The 25,910-nt window shown below is 43.9% G+C and overlaps 1 protein-coding gene across 10 annotated transcripts in view; it reads right to left on the bottom strand.

Moving 5' to 3' along the window:
* LOC106608118 (serine/threonine-protein kinase MRCK alpha) overlaps nt 1-25,910 on the bottom strand; it is a 113,277-nt gene that overhangs the window by 75,234 nt on the left and 12,133 nt on the right. The gene's annotated exons all lie outside the window — the stretch shown is intronic.

The raw sequence follows: 25,910 nt of genomic DNA, 5'->3' as shown, positions 1-25,910 counted from the left end.
GGTACTGTGTGTAGATTGCTGAGGAAATTGTTTTATTTAATCCATTTTAGAATAAGGTTGTAATGTAACAAAATGTGGAAAAAGTCAAGAGGTCTGAATACTTTCTGAAGGCACTGTTTATAAACACTGTACCTGAAAGTCATGAAATTGAAGACAACTGACCGTAGATCAGCTTCTAATATGTAGGTAGTCGCTCAGACTTGCTTCAACTGATCCCAAGTCTGCTACGATGTGTAGGGGCTACTAACGGAGAGGGGTAGGCGAGGAGAGTACGGGAGGAGAGTAGGGTAAGTACTTACTGCACTTCACTGATGAGTGGGTAAAGTGAGGCAGACATTGGAAAAACCACCAAGATGATGAGAAAGTCTTATCTGAAAGCCCCGAAAACTAGCCAGGTCACTACCACTACAAAGGCCCTGAAGAGAGACACTGTAGCCCAACTCCCTTTCCTTAAAGCTGACATGCACAGTTGTGCTCGTAGTTAAAGGGTGTCTCACTAGGAATGTACAGAGCAAATGCCAGCCCAGGACTGACGATATCAGTTACTTCCTAAGAAATAAATAACAGCAGTCAATATCCACAGAACGAGCCTAGCCTACATTCCGATGCAGAAAGGTTTACTACAAAGACAAGCCCACAGCCGCCTTGCGAGAGTGTTGATCAGTCTGTGATTTATAAATGGAAACCATTTTTTGTGGATGTAGTGAACTTGAACACGTGCAGTTTCATACACACAAACGCACACAGCCCCAGTCTCGCTCAGATTTACCCAACGATCATGTGCCGATTCGTCCAACAGTGAAGAAATGTACTGTGACATCACACCCTTTTTACTCCGAGCTTCAGACAAAGGTCTTCCTGTTCTACATATTTATCTTCACTATCAAAATATACAGGTCGGCCAAACATAGCAACAGTTGCTATGTCAAGGTGTGGCGCGAGTCAGTTTGTAGTGCTTTAAACGTGACTATCCAACCAAACCGTGACTTTGTCTGGAGGTCTTTCTTTTCTTTGATGGTTTTGCGAAAGCTTTGCAACGGAGTTCACTGTTACTAGAGAGAGCTGACAATGTCACTAATATGAGCCAATATGAGTGTTTCGGTGGTCAGAAACACCACATGATTTGTGAGTGACTGTATGCAGCACAACTAGAAAAACATGAGTAGGCCCGACTAATCCACAGACGGACTGGTTCAGCCCAGATGTTGCTCCTCAGCCAGATCCAGGTCCATTAGAAGAAGTTTATTATCCACAGACACTACGATGCAGCTGAATGAAAATGTTGTACTTCTGTAGAGCGTAGACAAGGGTGTTCATTCACCTAATGTCATGGTCAATATGGTAACCAGGCGTCACCGCAGTGTTCTGTGCTTTCAATACTGTGTGTTTAGGCCTAGGCCTGCGTGCGTAAGCAGGTGTGCGTGTTCTTTTGAACGAGTCCCTCTCCATATGTGCTGGCCTGCATACATGTGCCAATGTAAATTTGCTCTACCCTCTCTGTACTTGAACAGGAGAGAGACAACATCCTACATCCATTACAGAGAGAGGGGACATCTGGAAGCTATGAGAGGGAATATTTATGGCCACAGTGAGGTAACAACAAAAAAATGCTGTCTCCAGGAGAGACAGACAGAGAGATACCTTGTATTGTTACACTAGGTCAGACCTGGGAATGGGTTTTCACAGCACTATTGGAAGGATATTCCTCAAGTTAGATTTGTTTTCCCTGCATGGCCACGTGACCAGAGTTGTGTAGCAATGATATTATCTAGGACCAAGAGTTTTTCCTGACTACATTACCTGACCGGGAAAGAATGGCCTTCTGCTTCCCTCCTCCTCCATTGTATTACAAAATATCTTGTATTGGCACAATATAAAATATAGGGTGATAGTTCTAGCCTTTCACTAGTCACCTAATAAGGGATCTGTATCCAGACTTCTACCTTTCCCCTCAAACTCAAAATGGCTGTATGACATCAGGACTTGACGGTGTCAGCAGTTCTAACACATTTGTACTAAAGCTGCCTTCTCAGTCTCTATTGAATAGGAGATTCTTTACTTCAACTGGACCTCCTCGTTAAATAAATGATCAAATTAGGCAACAAATTTAGCAAGGGAAACCGCTGCACAGTCAGCGGTGCCGTCGTCCGGGGAAACCGCTGCACAGTCAGCGGTGCTGTCGTCCGGGGAAACCGCTGCACAGTCAGCGTTGCCGTTGACAAAAATAACACGTGTACTTTCCAATAGGCTACTACCCAAGCTGCTTCTAACGAGAGGGACCCAAGCTGCTTCTAACGAGAGTGACCCAAGCTGCTTCTAACGAGAGGGACCCAAGCTGCTTCTAACGAGAGGGACCCAAGCTGCTTCTAACGAGAGGGACCCAAGCTGCTTCTAACGAGAGGGACCCAAGCTGCTTCTAACGAGAGGGACCCAAGCTGCTTCTAACGAGAGGGACCCAAGCGTCAACCATGAAATGTTTTAAGGAAAACGCTGCACACTATTGTTCATGCTCCCAGGTGATTTTATACAACGTTTCGACCCTTAGGTCTTCATCAGGCATCCATATCCCAGATGGGGTTGGAAGATCCTATATATAGGGGCAGTGCTCAGTGACATCTCTTCCTGAAACTGGAGGTAAAAATATATACGGTTTACAACAAGTGTCAACCAGCCGGGCAACTTAAAAAACAAAACCTTTTAGCCAGTAAATCGCGAATAGCTTAAAAACATGCTGTAAATGACCCAAATTACAAGTGAAAATGTACCCCTTCAAGTCGCAGTCTCCATGTCTCCACTGATGTGAATAAGCCAAGGGGACTACAATAGAATCCAAAGCATGTATTTTGTCATGTGTGATATATATGCCATATGTCAGCCCATCATCGAGAGGAGGGTGCAACCATTAAATCATTAACAAGTACCTAAATACATAAACATGTCTGGAATCCTGGGAATCACTTACATAGCACGTAAACATTCATCGGAGCACTAAATTGACTTTAATGCTGCACTGCACACCAGAGGTCCAAGAGCTATGTCGTCCACCGTCCCCCCCAAGCCCTCCAAAGTACTAGGAGACCAGGGCATGAAATGGGGCATGTCCCAAATGGTACCCTTTAAAATGCACTACTTTTGACCACACGATTACGCAAAAACTCCAGTAAGTTGATGTTCTCATCTTGTTCACATTTTGTCCGATGCGTCGCAGGGACGTAGGCGTAGTCCGAGCCGTTTTGGAAATGGAACAGGAAGTGCCTCACTTTCGCTGTGGTTAACACACAAACAGGATACTTCAAATATGAAGAAAGCTGAGGAGAGGCGGGTGGGGACTAGACAAACTGATTAGATGTGCGTTGGGTCATGACTACTGTAAGGCTACGCATCAAGCAAAATGCCAGCATGATGAGAACATCGGCTTACTGGAGTTTCTGTTTAGTGTAATGTGAAACACATGACACCTCAGCTCAACATGAACTGTCTGGCAGAGTTCAGCCTAGATTGACAGATACACTGTTTAGTTACACAATTGTATCATTTGGAGGCTACACAAACCCTTTGGGCATAATGTTTTTTTTTTTTTAAACATCTGGAGACATCAAGGTCTAGACTATGTGGGCCATGGTAGAGAAGTTCTGACAGTACATATTCATTTCAGAGATAAATTATGTAAGATAATGTAGACTAAGCAGTAAACATGGTCAGGAATGTCTCCCTACTGGTGTCAGAAGCGGGATCCTACCTACTGCCACACAGATGCATAGTCACTTTAATAACTCTACCTACATAGTACCTCAACTAACCGGTGACCCCGCACATTGACTCTGTACCGGTACCCCCCTGTGTATAGTCTCCCTATTATTATTTTCCTTCTGCTCTTTAATTACTTGTTACTTTTATTTCTTATTCTTATCCATATTTTTTTTTTTTAACTGCACGGGCTCGTAAGTAAGAATTTCACTGTAAGGTCTACACTTGTTGTATTCGGCGCATGTGACTAATAGAATTTGATTTGATCGTCTGTCATTACAAACCCCACTGAACACAGCTAACTTACTTTGTGTTCTTATTTCCTAATCTTGTGTGTTTTTTGTTCAACCTTGTTATTTTTACTATTACATTGTTGTTGATTACTGCATTGTTGGGGTTAGAGATGGCAAGAAAGACATTTCACTGTAGTTGTGCACATGACATTAAAAGTTGAAACTTAACTTCACAGAGAGATTAGTTTAGAGGGGACTTAACCGTCTAGGGGGGACATCTTGAGACATGTGGACCATGCAGGAGTGTGAGAGAGAGAGAGAGATACAGCTGTGAGGGAATCTGCTGGTTTTACTGATAGTAGAACACAAGTGCCCATTTCTCAAATGAACGAACACATGAGTTTACTGGTCTCTATGAGTCCTCCAAGGCCAGAGCCGGCCCCGGGGCCTGTGTACTGTTTTGGCAGAGTGAATATACAAACGCTTGCCACGTGCATATCAGATTGCTCTTGGAGGTGACGAAGGGGGTTCCTCAGTCCCAGTCCTTATAACATGCCCCATGATGGAATGAATTGGATAGAACACAATAAGGCCAACAGCTAAGGGTAATGCTGACCTTCAAAGATGTGCGTCGTGCGCGTGACCCTTATTTACACTTCGGATAGTGTCTTGAACGCACGAACAAAACGCCGCTATTTGGATATAACTATGGATTATTTTGAACCAAACCAACATTTGTTATTGAAGTAGCAGTCCTGGGAGTGCATTCTGACGAAGAACACCAAAGGTAATCAAACTTTTCTAATAGTAAATCGGAGTTTGGCCAGGGCTAAACTTGGTGGGTGTCTAAATAGCTAGCCGTGATGGCTGGGCTATCTACTCAGAATATTGCAAAATGTGCTTTCACCGAAAAGCTATTTTAAAATCGGACATAGCGATTGCATAGAGGAGTTCTGTATCTATAATTCTTAAAATAATTATGTTTTTTGTGAACGTTTATCGTGAGTAATTTAGTAAATTCACCGGAAGTGTTCGGTGGGAATGCTAGTTCTGAACGTCACATGCTAATGTAAAAAGCAGTTTTTTGATATAAATATGAACTTGATTGAACAAAACATGCATGTATTGTATAACATAATGTCCTAGGGGTGTCATCTGATGAAGATCATCAAAGGTTAGTGCTGCATTTAGCTGTGGTTTGGGTTTATGTGACATTATATGCTAGCTTGAAAAATGGGTGTCTGATTATTTCTGGCTGGGTACTCTGCTGACATAATCTAATGTTTTGCTTTCGTTGTAAAGCCTTTTTGAAATCGGACAGTGTGGTTAGATTAACGAGAGTCTTGTCTTTAAAATGGTGTAAAATAGTCATATGTTTGAGAAATTGAAGTAATAGCATTTCTAAGGTATTTGAATATCGCCAGCGTCCCACCTAGCCCAGAGAGGTTAACTAGGGAAAATGTGTCACCTCTTGCAACAGATTCAGGGTATATGCAGCGTGAAGACTATTTCTTCCTAACAAAGACAGCCAACTTCGCCAAACGGGGGATGATTTAACAAAAGCGCATTTGCGAAAAAAGCACAATCGTTGCACGACTGTACCTAACCATAAACATCAATGCCTTTCTTTAAAATCAATACACAGAAGTATATATTTTTAAACCTGCATATTTAGCTAAAAGAAATCCAGGTTAGCAGGCAATATTAACCAGGTTAAATTGTGTCACTTCTCTTGCGTTCATTGCACGCAGAGTCAGGGTATATGCAACAGTTTGGACCGCCTGGCTCGTTGCGAACTAATTTGCCAGAATTTTATGTAATTATGACATACCATTGAAGGTTGTGCAATGTAACAGGTATATTTAGACTTAGGGATGCCACCCGTTAGATAAAATACGGAACGGTTCCGTATTTCACTGAAAGAATAAACGTTTTGTTTTCGAGATGATAGTTTCCGGATTCGACCATATTAATGACCTACGGCTCGTATTTCTGTGTGTTTATTATATTATAATTAAGTCTATGATTTGATAGAGCAGTCTGACTGAGCGGTGGTAGGCACCAGCAGGCTCGTAAGCATTCATTCATTCAAACAGCACTTTCGTGCGTTTTGCCAGCAGCTCTTCGCAATGCTTCAAACATTGCGCTGTTTGACTTCAAGCCTATCAAGCGTTTCAAACGTCACTCGCTCTGAGACTTGGAGTAGTTGTTCCCCTTGCTCTACATGGGTAACGCTGCTTTGAGGGTGGCTGTTGTCGATGTGTTCCTGGTTCGAGCCCAGGTAGGAGCGAGGGGAGGGACGGAAGCTATACTGTTACACTGGCAATACTAAAGTGCCTATAAGAACATCCAATGGTCAAAGGAATATGAAATACAAATCGTATAGAGAGAAATAGTGCTATAATTCCTATAATAACTACAACCTAAAACTTCTTACCTGGGAATATTGAAGACTCATGTTAAAAGGAACCACCAGCTTTCATATGTTCTCAGCAAGGCACTTAAACGTTAGCTTTCTTACATGGCACATATTGCACTTTTACTTTCTTCTCCAACACTTTGTTTTTGCATTATTTAAACCAAATTGAACATGTTTCATTATTTATTTGAGGCTAAATTGATTTTATTGATGTATTATATTAAGTTAAAATAAGTGTTCATTCAGTATTGTTGTAATTGTCATTATTACAAATAAAAAGAAACATTAAAAATAAAAAAATAATAATTACAAGTATTTTTTTTTTTTTTTATGGCCGATTAATCGGTATCGGCTTTTTTGGGTCCTCCAATAAATCGGTATCGGTGTTGAAAAATCATAATCGGCCGACCTCTACTAGCTAGTGCTAGTCAACTTCTTTCGCCAATTACATTCTGCCAGCTGGTCTGCGACCATGGCAAAGTTGGTTTCACATTGGAAAGCTTATCTCGGGGTTTAGTTAGGGACCATCAAGAAATTACAATGTAAATGGGAGAATATTTTCATGTTGCACATCTTTTCCCCCATCCATAGAATATTATTCATTATGAATCAAATGGCCAAACTGACCCTAGATCACTACCTGGGGATAGCGGAGGACAGCGTAAGGGCTCAGACACAGCAATAGCGTTTGGTGGCCGAGAGTACTTAGCACCTCTGAATGTAACTTGTGAAACTAGTGCACATCGATTTTACATGTAGAATGGTGTGAAATGTGATGTGCGAGTGCCTTAACACCATATCTGGTACTGAGCTGACCTCTATACTGACTACATCATCACAGAGTACTACACTAATCAGAGTACTACACTACAGGCTAATAACAGGATGTGCTGGTTCCACCATCATGACCTAACCCAGGGAATATTGGAAGGAAGTATTACATAGTACTGACCTGTAAGCTGTCTTCTGTTACTGATAGGAAGAAGGGGTTTTAGACCAGACAGTGTTTAAGGACAGTGACATGACAGATGTAAGCTAGGCCTTTCTCTTGGGCCTAGTCTGCTTTTTCAGTTATCCATTGCAGGTGCCTTAGGTTCCGAACAAGGATGCAATGTGTACAAAAGAGGTGCCGCGCAGTTGAAACTCTGAAGAATCCTACAACATTACCACGTTCTGCCTACAATAATAAACGAGGGGGACAAAAACCTATATATACACTCCTCCGCAGTCCTTCGGTTCACAGCAGAGCAGACACTTTCTAGGCCACAGCCAATCCCTATGGCAGAGAACACTACTAATTATATCTCTCTGAAGGAACTAAGGTGTCAATTCTGAAACTTGTAACCATAAGCAGCAAGCATCCCCGGAAATATGCATCTGGCTACAGCCCGGACGTGTCTCAACGTGCACCTCGCTCAGGAGGAAGACAAAAGACAAATGTAACTGCTCATAAATTAATTATATTTCAAAGAGAAGATATTTCAAAATTGCTTCTATTAGATGAGTGCCCGAGGTGAAGAAGTCTTGACTGCAGTCAGTGGTTGTAACCAGGTTGATTTGAAGGCCAGGAGTTGTTCGGTTCTTGTTTCTGACATAACAATCAAATGACTGAGTAACAAGCCAATCTGTGATGTAAGCCAACAGTATGTGAGCAGTCCACAACAACAGCCCATCATACCCTGCCCATTCCTCCTATTCTCCTGAGGACAGGACAGACATGTTTATGTAGATGTGGTCTAACAAGAGGACAAAATCAGATTATCATAAATAGGCTAATCTTTTTTCACAACACAGTGACTGACATCACAAGGGAAGTGGTTTGTCTGCGTATAACTTATCACCACACTATAACCAGGTTATAACTTACCACCACACTATAACCAGGTTATAACTTATCACCACACTATAACCAGGTTATAACTTACCACCACACTATAACCAGGTTATAACTTACCACCACACTATAACCAGGTTATAACTTACCACCACACTATAACCAGGTTATAACTTACCACCACACTATAACCAGGTTATAACTTACCACCACACTATAACCAGGTTATAACTTACCACCACACTATAACCAGGTTATAACTTACCACCATACTATAACCAGGTTATAACTTATCACCATACTATAACCAGGTTATAACTTATCACCATACTATAACCAGGATATTGCAGGTGTTATTGTTACCACTTTAGTCTGTGCTATAATGGCAAAATGCTACCAACAGTTCTCTGTACTTTTAGTCAATTTATTGCCCGGCTAAATTGCACAGCTTTTTGAATAGCATTACAGGCCCCCTACTTGGCTCACTATATCAGACAGGCTTATCGAGGACCACTTGGGAGACACAAATTTGCACAAACCTGGACCACGCATTTATTTTTTACATAAAGATATTATTCACCAAGCAATTAAGGGTACGAATCTGGCTGAAGGGTCTAAATTAAAACAGAGCATATGGACGGTAATTATCATTAAGATACCTAAGCATTTACGTCTGGAAAAGCTTTTAACAGGAATTCAACAATACCATTTTTTAAGTGTGACGTGATTTTCTAATCTGTAGCCAGAAGGAACATGGGACTATTTTTTATTTAACTAAGCAAGTCAGTTAATAACAAATTCTTATTTACAATGACGGCCTACCAAAAGGCCCCCTGCAGGGACGGGGTCTGGGATGAAATACAAAAATATAGGAACACACACACACACACACACACACACACACACACACACACACAACATAAAGAGAGACCTAAAATGTGTGAGACTATAAATGAGGTGTGTGTATGCGCATGTTATGGGAGTATTAAAGAGCAACTGCCCCTAAAACTAGGGATGTGAAATGGAGAACAAAATGTATCGTATTTCCGTTAAAACAATATTTCAATTAGAATCCGCACTGCTCCCAGCAATGATGTTGGTCTCACGGCGTGTCCCTTTCAGATGGTGAAGCATTGCACCTGTTCTACCATTACTGAACCTCATTTCCACGTTGCAAAGTTAGCATTTTTTTCATTTACGGTGCATTCAGGAAGTATTCAGACCCCTTGACTTTTCCCACATTTTGTTACGTTAGACTTATCCTAAAATTGATAGAATTTGTTTATTCTCATCAATCTACACACAAAACAGGTTTAGAAGTTTTCGCAAATGTATTACATATAAATAAATAAAAATATCACATTTACACAAGTATTCAGACCCTTTACCTTGTTGAAGCACCTTTGGTAGCAATTACAGCCTTGAATCTTCTGACGCTACAAGCTTGGCACAGCTGTATTTCGGGAGTTTCTACCATTCTTCTCTGCAGATTCTCAAACTCTGTCAGGTTGGATGGGGAGCGTCGCTGCAAAGCTATTTTCAGGTCTCTCCAGAGTTGTTCAATCGGGATTCAAATACGGACTCTGGCTGGGCCACTCAAGGACATTGAGACTTGTCCAAAAGCCACTCCTGCATTGTCAAGACTGTGTGCTTAGGGTCGTCCTGTTGGAAGGTGAACCTTCGCTCCAGTCTGAGGTCCTGGTTTTCATCAAGGATCTCTCTGTACTTTGCTCCGTCCACTGTGTTCTTGGGGACCTTCAATGCTGCAGACATTTTTTGGTACCCTTCCCCAGATCTGTGCCTCGACACACAATCCTGTCTCGGAGCTCTATGGAAAATTCCTTCGACCTCATGGCTTGGTTTTTGCTCTGACATGCACTGCCAACTGTGGGACCTTACATAAACAGGTGTGTGAATTTCCAAATCATGTCCAATCAACTGAATTTACCACAGGTGGACTCCAATCAAGTTGTAGAAACATCAATGATGATCAGTGGAAACAGGATGCACCTGAGCTCAACTTCGAGTCTAATAGCAAAGGGTCTGAATACTTATTTAAATAAAAATAGTATTTTTTTTTTTAATACATTTGCAAAAAATTCTAAAACCTGTTTTAGCCTTGTTATTGTGGGGTATTGTGTGTAGATTGATTAAATAAATGTTTTTACTCAATTTTAGAATATGGCTCTAATGTAACAAATGTTTGAAAAAGTTGAGGGGTCTGAATACTTTCCGAATGCTCTGTAAGTTCTCAAAGTCTTGCCATGCTGTCACTTGCCTAACAATTTCCAATTGTTAAAGACGATGACGTAGTGGTGAAGAGCCGACTCAAATGTTTGATTCCTGGACTCCTTCCGAGTGTCAAGATTCGATTCCGCAAGGAATCGACTCCTAAGAGTCAGCATTTTTGTAACGGGAGGGGACTGATTAGTTACTGTACTTCCAGGAACAAAACACTTGCATCTTTCATAGCGAGTTAGCGAGGACGGAGGCAGAGGGGAGGGGCACAGTATGCAAGTCGGCCACCAGGCAGACAGTCAGAACCATGCACTAGGACCTCAAACCTTAACTGGCGGACCGCGGACCAGATCCGGAACCAAAACGGAGTCAATACGGACTGCAGATCCCCTCACCTCAAAATATTATATATGTAAAAATGACTCGATCGGGCATCGACCCATGGTATCATAAACACACACAAGACATGGAAGAATGCATAGAATTGCAGGTAATGAGCTTTAAGAACAGCAACAACAAAAAATCTTTGCCCAATGCAAAATGTGTAGAATTGTGGGAAATTTGCTTTAAAACTGCAACATTTTATCTCCGCCAACAAGAGGGGTGTGAACAGTTTGGGGTCGCATGGGTTGTGAGGTGGGGGTTTGTTACTACGCCGTAAATTACATTCTCCATCAGGACCTTTGCCACCTAGGAAATGTGTGTTACGGGACCGTCTCCAATAGTACGAGTAAGTACTTGAGACCTCTCCTTAGGAGGACCAATGGAACGGTCAAAAATTAGTAAACCCCTCCCACCCAGGGCACCGGGTCGCACAAAATGAACTCGCCCACTGGAACATCTTCCCCAGACAAGAGTATTTGAGGTAGATTTGTACATAAAGCCATGGTAAAGTGACTAAGCATCAGGATAGACAAGAATAACAGTAATAATAAAGAACAGAGCAGCAGCATATGATGAGTGTGAAAGTGTGTGTGTGTGTGTGTGTGTGTAAGCGCTGTCTCGGCATGAGTGCGCATGTGTACAGTACCTTCAGAAACTAGTCACACCTCTTGGCTTTTTCCACATTTTGTTGTGATACAGCCTGAATTTAAAATGGATTAAATAGATGTTTTTGTAAATGGCCTACACACAATACCCTATAATGTCAGAGAAATTCTGTTGTAGAATGTTTACAAATTAATAAAAAATGAAAAGCTGAAATGTCTTGCGTCAATAAGTATTCAACTCCTTTGTTATGGCAAGTCACATAATAAGTTGCATACTTGAAAATCAATGGCAAGACCTGCAAATGGTTAGCAATGACCAACAACCAATTTGACAGACCTTGAAGAATTCTGAAAAGATTAATGGGCAAATGTTGCAGATGGGCGATTTTTTTTGTTGAATCCATTTTGAATTCAGGCTGTAACAACAAAATGTGGAATAAGTCATGGGGTATGAACACTCTCTGAAGGCACTGTATATAGGGTATGTGAATGTGTGTGGGTTTTGTGTAAATGTCAGTGCAGTGTGTGTGAGTGAGTGTGAATATACTGAGTATATACAGTGGCTTGTGAAAGTATTCACCCCCCTTGGTATTTTTCCTATTTTGTTGCCTTACAACCTGGAATTAAAATGGATTTTTGGGGGGTTTGTATCATTTGATTTACACAACATGCCTACCACTTTGAAAATACAAAATCTTTTTTATTTTGAAACAAACAAGGAAACTGAAAACTTAAGTGTGCATAACTATTCAACCCCCCAAAGTCAATACTTTGTAGAGGCACCTTTTGCAGCAATTACAGCTGCAAGTCTCTTGGGGTATGCCTCTATAAGCTTGGCACATCTAACCACTGGGATTTTTGCATATTCTTCAAGGCAAAACCGCTCCAGCTCCTTCAAGTTGGATGGGGTCTGCTGGTGTACAGCAATCTTTCAGTCATACCACAGATTCTCTGGGCTGGGCTTTGACTAGGCCATTCCAAGACATTTAAATGTTTCCCCTTAAACCACTCGTTGTTGCTTTAGCAGTATGCTTAGGGTCATTGTCCTGCTGGAAGGTGAACCTTCATCCCAGTCTCAAATCTCTGGAAGACTGAAACAGGTTTCCCTCAAGAATTTCTGTATTTAGCGCCATCTATCATTCTTTAAATCCTGACCAGTTTCCCAGTCCCTGCCGATGAAAAACATCCCCACAGGTATGATGCTGCCACCACCATGCTTCACTGTGGGGATGGTGTTCTCGGGGTGATGAGGTGTTGGGTTTGCACCAGACATAGCGGTTGCCTTGATAGCCAAAAAGCTACATTTTAGTCTCATCTGACCAGAGTACCTTCTTCCATATGTTTGGGGAGTCTCCCAAATGCCTTTTGGCGAACACCAAATGTGTTTGCTTATTTTTTTCCTTTAAGCAATGGCTCTGTGGAGTGTATACAGCTTAAAGTGGTCCTATGGACAGATACTCCAATCTCCGCTGTGGAGCTTTGCAGCTCCTTCAGGGTTATCTTTGGTCTCTGTTGCGCCTCTGATAACTTCCCTCCATGCCTGGTCCGTGAGCTTTGGTGGGCTGCCCTCTCTTGGCAGGTTTGTTGTGGTGCCATATTCTTTCAAACATTTTATAATGTATTTAATTGTGCTCCGTGGGATGTTCAAAGTTCCGGATATTTTTTGTAACCCAACCCTGATCTGTACTTCTCCACAACTTTGTCCCTGACCTGTTTGGAGAGCTCCTTGGTCTTCATGGTGCCACTTGCTTGGTGGTGTCCTTGCTTAGTGGTGTTGCAGACTCTGGGGCCTTTCAGAACAGGTGTATATATACTGAAATCATGTGAAAGATCATGTGACACTTAAATAAAGTCCACCTGTGTGCAATCTAACTAATTATGTGACTTCTGAAGGTAATTGGTTGCACCAGATCTTATTTAGGGGCTTCATAGCAAAGGGGGTGAATACATATACAAACAATACTTTTTTTATTTCACTTCACCAATTTGGACTATTTTGTGTATGTCCATTACATGAAATTCAAATAAAAATCAATTCAAATTACAGGTTGAAATGCAACAAAATAGGAAAAACGCCAAGGGGTTGAATACTTTTGCAAGGCACTGTACAGTATAGTCTTGTGAGTGTCCATAGGGTCAATACAGATAGTCTGTGTAACCATTTGGCAGTCTTACGGCTTGGGGGTAGAAGCTGTCTCGTAGCCGGTTGGGTTGGTCCGAGAGCCGATGCTCCGGAACCAATACTAGGCTATGATACTGTGATGTAAGTAGCCCCTCCCTAACAAGTAATGTGAGAGGAAGACTTGCATAGCTAACGTTGCACCTGAAGACAGGTTTGATCCCTGCTAGCTAACTCATAATCAAGCAAACTTTTATTTCTTTTTTTACCCCTTTTTCACGGTATCCAATTGGTAGTTACAGTCGTCTCATCGCTGCAACTCCCGTACGGACTCGGGAGAGGCAAAGGTCGAGAGGCGTGCGTCCTCCGAAACACAACCCAACCGCACTGCTTCTTGACACAACGCCTACTTAACCCGGAAGCCAGCCGCACCAATGTGTCGGAGGAAACATTTACACCTGGCGACTGTGTCAGCGTGTACTGCGCCCGGCCCGCCACAGGACTCGCTAGAACGCGATGGGACAAGGACATCCCTGCCGGCCAAACCCTCCCCTAACAAGGACGACGCTGGGCCAATTGTGTGCTGCCCCATGGTCTCCCAGTCACCGCCGGCTGCGACAGAGCCTGGACTCAAACCCAGAATCGCTAGTGGCACAGCTAGCACTGCGATGCAGTGCCTTAGACCACTGCGCAACCCGGGAGGCCGGTAATCAAGCAAACTTGACATGTTTGATGCATGATGCCAGCTTGCTTTCAATAATGTTTTGAACTGGCTAGCTACTGTATGAGCCCTGCTAACTAATCAAGCAAACTAGCTAGCTAGCATTTGAGGGCTTCAGCTAACCCCATAAAAGATGCCACCAAGCAACAACAACATTGTGTATTTTCTAGGGCAAAGCTAATGATGACAGATCACCAGATCACCCTCCCATAACCCGGACGACGCTGGGCCAATTGTGCACCACCTCATGGGTCTCCCGGTTGTGGCCGGCTGCAACACTGCCTGGGATTGAACCCGGTTCTGTACTGATGCCTCTAGCACTGCGATGCAGTGCCTTAGACTGCTGTGCAACTCAGGAGGCCCGTGAGTGCTGTGTGCGTTTGTGTCTTGTATGTCGTAAGGAGGTGCCCCTCATCCATGGTGTCGCAATGGACTACTCCTGGGCCAGGGTGAGTAACGAGGGCTTCAACTGTTACACTTGAAAGTAAATATATGTATACTGAACATCAACACAACATGTAAAGTGTTGGTCCCATGTTTCATGAGCTGAAATAAAATATGTCAGAATTGTTCCACATGCACAAAAAGCTTATTTCTCAAAAATGTTGGGCACATTTTTTTACATCCCTGTTAGTGAGCATTTCTCCTTTGCCAAGATAATCTATGCACCTGACAGGTGTGGCATATCACAAAGCTGATAAAAACAGCATGATCATTACACATTACACAGATGCAGCTTGTGCTGGGGACAATAAAGGCCACTCTAAAATGTGCCGTTTTGTCACACAACACAATGCCACAGATGTCTCAAGTTTTGAGGGGGCGTGTAATTGGCATGCTGACTGCAGGAATGTCCACTACTGCCGTTGCCAGAGAATTTAATGTTAGTTTTAGAGAATTTGGCAGTACGTCCAACCGGCCTCACAACCGCAGACCATGTGTATGTCTTTGTGTGGGCGAGCGGTTGCTGATATAAATGTTGTGAACAGAGTTCCCCATGGTGGCAGTGGGGTTATGGTATGGGCAGGCATAAGCTATGGACAACAAACACAATTGCACTTTATCGATGGAAATTTGAATGCACAGATCTACTGTGACGAGATCCTGTGGCCCATTGTCATGCCATTCATCCGCTCCCATCACCTCATGTTTCAGCATGATAATGCACAGCCCCATGTTACAAGAATCTGTACAGAATTTCTGGAAGCACTTAAATGTCCCAAATCTTCTATGGCCGGTACACTCACCAGACATGTCACCCATTGAGCATGTTTGGGATGCTCTGGATCAACGTGTACGAGAGCATGTTCTGGCTCCCTCCAATATCCAAAAACTTTGCACTGCCATTGAAGAGGAGTGGGACAACATTCCACAGGCCACAATCAACAGCTTGATCAACTCTATGTAAAGGAGATGTGTCACACTGCATAAGGCAAATGGTGGTCACACACCAGATACTGACTGAATTTCTGATCCATGCCCATACAATTTTTTTTGTGACCAACATATGCATATCTGTATTCCCAGTCATGTGAAATCCATAGATTAGGACCTAATGAATGCATTTCAATTGAACTGATTTACTTAAATTAATTGTAACTCTTTGAAATTGTTGAATCTTTGAAATTGTTGCATGTTGCATTCATATTTTTGATCAGTATAGATAATGTAAACACTTCGTTTAGAATATCTATATAAGTTAACATATTGCATTCTTCTCATATTATTCTGTAAGCTACTTAGTATGAGAAGAGTGCAATCCTCCTGCATCTTACATCTGCCTGTAGTTATTGAACTCCGCCTGCTGGACTCATGGGTTGAGTAAAACTCAAGTCATATCCAGGATGGAGTGTCATGTACTCCACCCCTCCTGCCACCTGACTGCACATGTCTATAACCTGTAATATATTACATACATGGAAGGGACTTCATCACCCACTGTAGACTTGATCCACCGTAGACGGATGCTAAACTACAGGACTGTTTCGCTAGCACATACTGGAATGTGTTCCTGGATTCATCCGATGGCATTGAGGAGTTTACCACATCAGCCACCGGCTTCATTAATAAGTGCATTGTCGACATCGTACCTACAGTGACAGTACATACACATCCCAACCAGAAGCCATGGATTACAGGCAACATCCGTACTGAGCTAAAGGCTAGAGCTACCGCCTTCAAGGAGCGGTACACTAATCCGGAAGAAATCCCGCAAAGCGGCAATACAGTACGGAGGTCGAATCCTACTAAACCGGCTCGGACGCTCGTCGGATGTGGCAGGGTTTACAAACTATCACAGATTACAAAGGGAAACCCAGCCGAGAGCTGCCCAGTGACGCAAGCCTACCAAACCAGCTAAATGCCTTCTATGCTTGCTTCGAGGCAAGCAATACTGAACCATGCGTGAGAGCACCTGATATTCCGGATGACTGTGTGATCACGCTCTCCATATCCGATGTGAGTAAGACCTGTAAACAGGTTAACATTCACAAGGATTACCAGGACGCATACTCAGAGCATGCGCCGAGTGTCTTCCCTGACATTTTCTACCTCTCCCTAACCCAGTCTGTAGTACCTACAAGCAGACCACCATAGGTCCCTGCACCCAAGAACACCAAGGTAACCTTTCTAAATGACTACCGCCCCGTAGCACTCACGTCTGTAGCTATGAAATGCTGGTCATGGCTCACATCAACACCATTATCCCAGAAACCTTGGACCCACTCCAATTTGCATACCGCCCAAACAGATCCACAGATGACACAATCTCTATTGCACTCCACACTGCCCTTTCCCACCTTAACAAAAGGAACACCTACATGAGAAGGCTGTTCATAGACTTCAGATCGTGGACTACAGGAAAAGGAGGGCAGAACACGCCCCCATTCACAACAACGGGGCTGTAGTGGAGCAGATCGAGAGCTTCAAGTTCCTCAATGTCCACGTTTGAACCCATCATGGTCCAAACACACCAACACAGTAGTGAAGAGGGCAGGACAACAGCTCTTCCCCCTCAGGAGGCTGAAAGGTTGTGGCATGGGCCCTCAGATCCTCAAAAAATTCTATAGCATCTTGACTGGCTGCATCACCGCTTGGTATGGCAACTGCTTGGCATCTGACCGCAAGGCACTACAGAGGGCAGTGCGTAAGGCCCAGTACATCACTGGGGCTGAACTCCCTGCCACCCAGGACCTCTATACCAGGCAGTGTCAGAGGAAGGCCCTAAAAAAAATAAGACTCCACCCACCCAAGTCATGAACTGTTCTCTCTGCTACCGCACGGCAAGCAGTACCAGAGCACTAAGTCTGGGACCAAAAAGCTCCTGAACAGCTTCTGTCCCCAAGCCATAAGACTGCTAAATAGTTAACCAAATAGCTGCCTGGACTATCTGCATTGACCCTTTTTGCACTAACTCTTTTTAACTCTATGCACACACACTGGACTCTACCCACACACTCACACATACTGACACACACACACACACACTGGACTCTACCCACATACTGACACACACACACACACACTGGACGCTACCCACATACTCACACATACTGACACACACACACACACAGGACTCTACCCACACATACTGGACTCTACCCACACACTCACACATACTGACACACACACACACACACACACAGGACTCTACCCACATACTGACACACACACACACACTGGACGCTACCCACATACTCACACATACTGACACACACACACACACACACACACACACACACACACACACACACACACACAGGACTCTACCCGCACATACTGGACTCTACCCCCACACACTGGCACTCCAACACAAACACACACTGGACTCTACCCACACACACTGACACTCCAACACACTGGACGCTACCCACATACCCACACATACTGACACACCGACACTCCAACACACACTGGACTCTACCCACACATACTGACACACCGACACTCCAACACACACTGGACTCTACCCACACATACTGACACACCGACACTCCAACACACACTGGACTCTACCCACACATACTGACACACCGACACACACTGGACTCTACCCACACATACTGACACACCGACACTCCAACACACACTGGACTCTACCCACACATACTGACACACCAACACACACACCCACACACACACTGGACTCTACCCACACATACTGACACACACACACACACTGGACTCTACCCACACATACTGACACACCGACACACACTGGACTCTACCCACACATACTGACACACCGACACACACTGGACTCTACCCACACATACTGACACACCGACACTCCAACACACACTGGACTCTACCCACACATACTGACACACCGACACTCCAACACACACTGGACTCTACCCACTTACTCACACACACACTGGACTCTACCCACACATACTGACACACACACACACACACACACTGGACTCTACCCACACATACTGACACACACACACACACACACACACACACACACTGGACTCTACCACACACACACACTGGACTCTACCCACACATACTGACACACCGACACTCCAACACACACTGGACTCTACCCACACATACTGACACACCGACACTCCAACACACACTGGACTCTACCCACACATACTGACACTCCAACACACTGGACTCTACCCACACATACTGACACACACACCACACACACACACTGGACTCTACCCACACATACTGACACACACACACTGGACTCTACCCACACACACACTGGACTCTACCCACACACACTGACACTCCAACACACTGGACTCTACACACACACACACTGGACTCTACACACACACACACAGGACTCTACACACACACACACACTGGACTCTACACACACACACACACACACACACACACACACACACACACACACACACACACACACACACACACACACACACACACACACACACTGACACACACATACTTACACTCCAACACACACACACCATCGTCACACACACACTTCCACACTCATCATATACACTGCTGCTACCGTCTATTATCTATCCTGTTGCCTAGTCACTTTACCACTACCTATATGTACATATCTACCTCAATTTCTTCGTACCCCTGCACATCAACTCAGTAAACTTATAACTTGCCTAGTTAAATAAAAGGTTAAATAATATGAAATATAGCCAAGCTATCATTGCTCATTGTGTATTTATTCCTTGTGTTACTATTTTCTTTTTTTCTATTGTTATAATTTGACTGTATTCTACATTGTAGGGAAGGGCCTGTGAGTAAGTCTACACCTGTTGTTTACAAAGCATGTGATAATTCAAATTTGAAGGCAGAATTTCAGAGAAAGATAGAGAGCTGTGCATGTCAGTGTATTAAACACCCAAATCCTTAGATTTGGGCAAATAGACAAATAGAATGTCATTCTAGTTCTGGTTAGACAGCTGAAGTTGTTCTCTACACACAACTGATTGAGATGTGTTAGTTAAAGTGTAGGCATACGGTCTTTAAAAGCACATCAATATGATATTTACAGCAGAAAATGTTTTGTCTTTGTAATACGAACACATCCATAGATTCTCTGCTGATGTATCTACAGTGAAGCTGGGAGATGTTTGTGATATGCCCACATGTAACCTAGACCTGTATGGATATTACTTCTGGGATCTGTCTCCCAGAAAGACGAGACAAAACTATCCAGTTATAGAATATTGTGCTGTAGGACAGCGGAGCAGTGGAAACATTTGTTTGCCTTCAGTCATAGCCGCTAGCATGTCTAAATGAACGTTGATGAAAAACGAGGCCAAATCAGGAAGTGTCTCTTTAAAGCAGGTCATCCAGCAAGTCTTCTGAGGATAAAGAGGAAAACACACAACAAAGTAGCAGATGAGCAGAGCTGTCGGGCACACAGTCCTGAGGCCCTTCCATTCACCCTGACAGATCCACAGAGAACCAGGGACAGAACCTGACGGAGCCACAGACAGCCCTAAGACCTAAGAGGCACGTTCATGTCAAATAAATCTCCCACCCTGACAGAACCTGACCGATCCACAGACAGAACCTGACCAATCCACAGACAGAACCTGACCAATCCACAGACAGAACCTGACCAATCCACAGACAGAACCTGACCAATCCACAGACAGAACCTGACCAATCCACAGACAGAACCTGACCAATCCACAGACAGCCTAAGAGACATGGTCCTGTCCCTGCAGCACTCTCAGCTCTTCCACTAGGGGGAAAGCAGGGATGAAGTACTGGTCTATATATAGGGGCAGCAGCAGAGATGTCCCTTCCCACAGACAATTGAGATGACAATCAGAGCGACCACAGGATTTCCCGATGATGTGGTGGCATGCAAGGGAAGGCAGCGTCCCTGGACTGCTCATCTAGCTACAGCTTCCTGTGACTCGGCAAGGAGGAAGAGGTCAGAGAACACTCCACCATAACAACAGGATCCGCACGCGCACACACACACACACACACACGCGCACACACACACACACGAAAAAGAGGAACCCCCAAAAACCTTCACTACACCACATGACCTCATACAGTGTGACTGCGTGTAGAAAAGGCACAGACAAACAGATCTGATTAGTCTGCTAAGGAGAGAAGCCTCATTTTATGAGTGAAATCTAGTTGACGACAACATTGAGGGAGGTTAGTCACCACCAGATCCATTTCATCATATGAGGCCTCAGATAGGCATTCACTGCTTTACATATAGAGGTAGTCCAGCCTGTTGATTATTAGTCATTCTAAAGTACCAGTAAAAAGGCCTTAACATCCACTGCTGCACACTGCCCAGTGTAGACCTGAAAATAGAGAAGGTCATCCTCAAAATCATAACACACCAAAAGCCAAGGTTACTCTACCCTCGACTAGAGAACCGCTAGGTGGTAATATAGAATCAGGAGAAGAACCACGGACATTCCAAACCCAAAGCAATATACCAAAACACACTGACTGGTCGCCATACCAAAACACACTGACTGGTCGCCTAGCGTTTCTCTACTGACTGGTCGCCATACCAAAACCCACTGACTGGTCGCCATACCAAAACCCACTGACTGGTCACCATACCAAAACCCACTGACTGGTCGCCATACCAAAACCCACTGACTGGTCGCCATACCAAAACCCACTGACTGGTCGCCATACCAAAACACACTGACTGGTCGCCATACCAAAACACACTGACTGGTCGCCATACCAACACACTACTGGTCGCCAGCTACTGACTGGTCGCCTTACCAAAACCCACTGACTGGTCGCCTAGCGTTTCTCTACTGACTGGTCGCCTTACCAAAACCCACTGACTGGTCGTCATACCAAAACCCACTGACTGGTCGCCATACCAAAACCCACTGACTGGTCGCCATACCAAAACCCACTGACTGGTCGCCATACCAAAACCCACTGACTGGTCGCCATACCAAAACCCACTGACTGGTCGCCATACCAAAACCCACTGACTGGTCGCCATACCAAAACCCACTGACTGGTCGCCATACCAAAACCCACTGACTGGTCGCCATACCAAAACACACTGACTGGTCGCCATACCAAAACACACTGACTGGTCGCCATACCAGAACACACTGACTGGTCGCCATACCAAAACACACTGACTGGTCGCCATACCAAAACACACTGACTGGTCACCATACCGGAACACAGGGCCTAAGAGAGGAGGAAAAGGGGGTGGGGGATGGAGGAGTAGAGAGGAGGAAAAGGGGGGATGGATGGAGTTATGGATGGAGAGAAAAGGGGAGGGGCAAGACTGGAACAGAGATCGAGTCACGGGAGAGGGAGGGTGCAAGAAAGAGATGGAAAGAGAAAGATGATATGGAAGAGAAAGAGATGGATAGAGAAAGATGATATGGAAGAGAAAGAGATGGAAAGAGAAAGATGATATGGAAGAGAAAGAGATGGAAAGAGAAAGATGATATGGAAGAGAAAGAGATGGATAGAGAAAGATGATATGGAAGAGAAAGAGATGGATAGAGAAAGATGATATGGAAGAGAAAGAGATGGAAAGAGAAAGATGATATGGAAGAGAAAGAGATGGAAAGAGAAAGATGATATGGAAGAGAAAGAGATGGAAAGAGAAAGATGATATGGAAGAGAAAGAGATGGAAAGAGAAAGATGATATGGAAGAGAAAGAGATGGAAAGAGAAAGATGATATGGAAGAGAAAGAGATGGAAAGAGAAAGATGATATGGAAGAGAAAGAGATGGAAAGAGAAAGATGATATGGAAGAGAAAGAGATGGAAAGAGAAAGATGATATGGAAGAGAAAGAGATGGAAAGAGAAAGATGATATGGAAGAGAAAGAGATGGATGTGGAAAGAGAAAGATGATATGGAAGAGAAAGAGAAAGATGATATGGAAGAGAAAGAGAAAGATGATATGGAAGAGAAAGAGATGGATGTGGAAAGAGAAAGATGATATGGAAGAGAAAGAGATGGAAAGAGAAAGATGATATGGAAGAGAAAGAGATGGAAAGAGAAAGATGATATGGAAGAGAAAGAGATGGAAAGAGAAAGATGATATGGAAGAGAAAGAGAAAGATGATATGGAAGAGAAAGAGATGGATAGAGAAAGATATGGAAGAGAAAGAGATGGATGTGGAAAGAGAAAGATGATATGGAAGAGAAAGAGATGGAAAGAGAAAGATGATATGGAAGAGAAAGAGATGGATGTGGAAAGAGAAAGATGATATGGAAGAGAAAGAGATGGATGTGGAAAGAGAAAGATGATATGGAAGAGAAAAAGATGGAAAGAGAAAGATGATATGGAAGAGAAAGATGATATGGAAGAGAAAGAGATGGATGTGGAAAGAGAAAGATGATATGGAAGAGAAAGAGATGGAAAGAGAAAGATGATATGGAAGAGAAAGAGATGGAAAGAGAAAGATGATATGGAAGAGAAAGAGATGGAAAGAGAAAGATGATATGGAAGAGAAAGAGATGGATGTGGAAAGAGAAAGATGATATGGAAGAGAAAGAGATGGATAGAGAAAGATGATATGGAAGAGAAAGAGATGGATAGAGAAAGAATGATATGGAAGATGGATGTGGAAAGAGATTGCAATGGAGAGAAAAAGAATGACAGAAAGCATGGCGCAGAGAGAGATGAGAGAGGGTCTAAAACACTACCTCTTCAAAGAGTAGGCTATTCACCCCCATCAACAAAAACAACAGACTGATATGGTTGTCTTCCCTAGCCATCTTAAGATGAATGCACTAAGTCACTCTGGATAAGAGCGTCTGCTAATTTACAACAACAAAAAATTATGGACAAAAACCTATCCCCTAAACAGGTTTTGTATTCCTAAATTTGCGCCTCCACTCCAAATTCCACAGCTGAGCTGTGAAGGGCTGGGGCCTGGCTTAGTCAGCGTTTTTACACACAGCTGAGCCTCCACAAAATACAGGGATGCTCTGGCTACGGAACACACACAGGGTCACAAAGCACTCACTCCCTTCTCCTTCACTATCTAGCTACCACAGGCTTTCACTGGCCTGCCTGCACCCGGCCACATAATTAACCCATCATCACAAGACATTTGACGCTCAACATCTCACCACAAAATACATTGTTTATTGCTATCTAATAGCATAATTTGGGGGACTTAGTATGTGGCAATGTTTCTTTTCTTGGTCCTGTTGTGTTGAAAGAATGATTGCAATGCACCGTCTGTATGCTTCCTATATTCGTGTGTGTGTGTGTGTGTGTGTGTGTGTGTGTGTGTGTGTGTGTGTGTGTGTGTGTGTGTGTTATATGTCTGTCTGTGGGGCTACTTCCCAGCCACACCCAGTAAGGCACACATGCATACAGAGGGCACAAGCGAGTGAGGGAGAAGGAGAGAGAGAAAACCTGGCCTGGGAGCAGGCAGAGGTAAATGATTTGGCATACTACTACTATTACAGCTGTTCCATGCCAAGCCCTCTGTGTGGAAGCAACATCCTGTGGTAGAGAGGGGGAACAAATTAAAGGCAGAGATATCCTGGTGTTTCTGCATGTTATTTATTAACTCTGACCCAGCTTCTTAGCCATGAAGGAGTGCTGATCTGGGATCAGGTCCCCTACTGGTCAGGGAAGGCCCAGAAAAGTGTCAAAGACCCCTGTCACCCAAGTCATAGACTGTTCTCTCTGCTACCGCACGGCAAGCAGTACAAGAGTGCCAAGTCTAGGTCCAAAAGGCTCCTTAATAGCTTGCTGAACAATTAATCAAATGGCCACGCGGACTATTTACATTGACCCCTCCACCCTCCCCCTCCTTTGTTTCTACACTGCTGCTACTCACTGTTAATCATCTATGCACAGTCACTTTACCCCTGCCTACAAATTACCTTGACTAACCTGTACCCTCACACATTGACTCGGTACCGGTACCTCCTGTATATAGCCTCATTACTAACCTGTACCCTCACACATTGACTCGGTACCGGTACCTCCTGTATATAGCCTCATTACTAACCTGTACCCTCACTCATTGACTCGGTACCGGTACCCCCTGTATATAGCCTCATTACTAACCTGTACCCTCACTCATTGACTCGGTACCGGTACCTCCTGTATATAGCCTCATTACTAACCTGTACCCTCACTCATTGACTCGGTACCGGTACCTCCTGTATATAGCCTCATTACTAACCTGTACCCTCACTCATTGACTCGGTACCGGTACCTCCTGTATATAGCCTCATTACTAACCTGTACCCTCACTCATTGACTCGGTACCGGTACCTCCTGTATATAGCCTCATTACTAACCTGTACCCTCACTCATTGACTCGGTACCGGTACCTCCTGTATATAGCCTCATTACTAACCTGTACCCTCACTCATTGACTCGGTACCGGTACCTCCTGTATATAGCCTCATTACTAACCTGTACCCTCACTCATTGACTCGGTACCGGTACCTCCTGTATATAGCCTCATTACTAACCTGTACCCTCACTCATTGACTCGGTACCGGTACCTCCTGTATATAGCCTCATTACTAACCTGTACCCTCACTCATTGACTCGGTACCGGTACCTCCTGTATATAGCCTCATTACTAACCTGTACCCTCACTCATTGACTCGGTACCGGTACCTCCTGTATATAGCCTCATTACTAACCTGTACCCTCACTCATTGACTCGGTACCGGTACCTCCTGTATATAGCCTCATTACTAACCTGTACCCTCACACATTGAATGGGTACCGGTACCATTGGAATATAGCCTCATTACTAACCTGTACCCTCACTCATTGACTCGGTACCGGTACCCCCTGTATATAGCCTCATTACTAACCTGTACCCTCACTCATTGACTCGGTACCGGTACCCCCTGTATATAGCCTCATTACTAACCTGTACCCTCACTCATTGACTCGGTACCGGTACCTCCTGTATATAGCCTCATTACTAACCTGTACCCTCACTCATTGACTCGGTACCGGTACCTCCTGTATATAGCCTCATTACTAACCTGTACCCTCACACATTGACTCGGTACCGGTACCCCTTGTATATAGCCTCATTACTAACCTGTACCCTCACTCATTGACTCGGTACCGGTACCCCCTATATATAGCCTCATTACTAACCTGTACCCTCACTCATTGACTCGG

The sequence above is a fragment of the Salmo salar genome, chromosome ssa06, assembly GCF_905237065.1.
Source record: "Salmo salar chromosome ssa06, Ssal_v3.1, whole genome shotgun sequence".
NCBI classification, from domain to species: domain Eukaryota; kingdom Metazoa; phylum Chordata; class Actinopteri; order Salmoniformes; family Salmonidae; genus Salmo; species Salmo salar.
The sequence above is the reverse complement of the archived record's forward strand: the minus strand, read 5'-3'. Positions and strand labels throughout refer to the sequence as shown.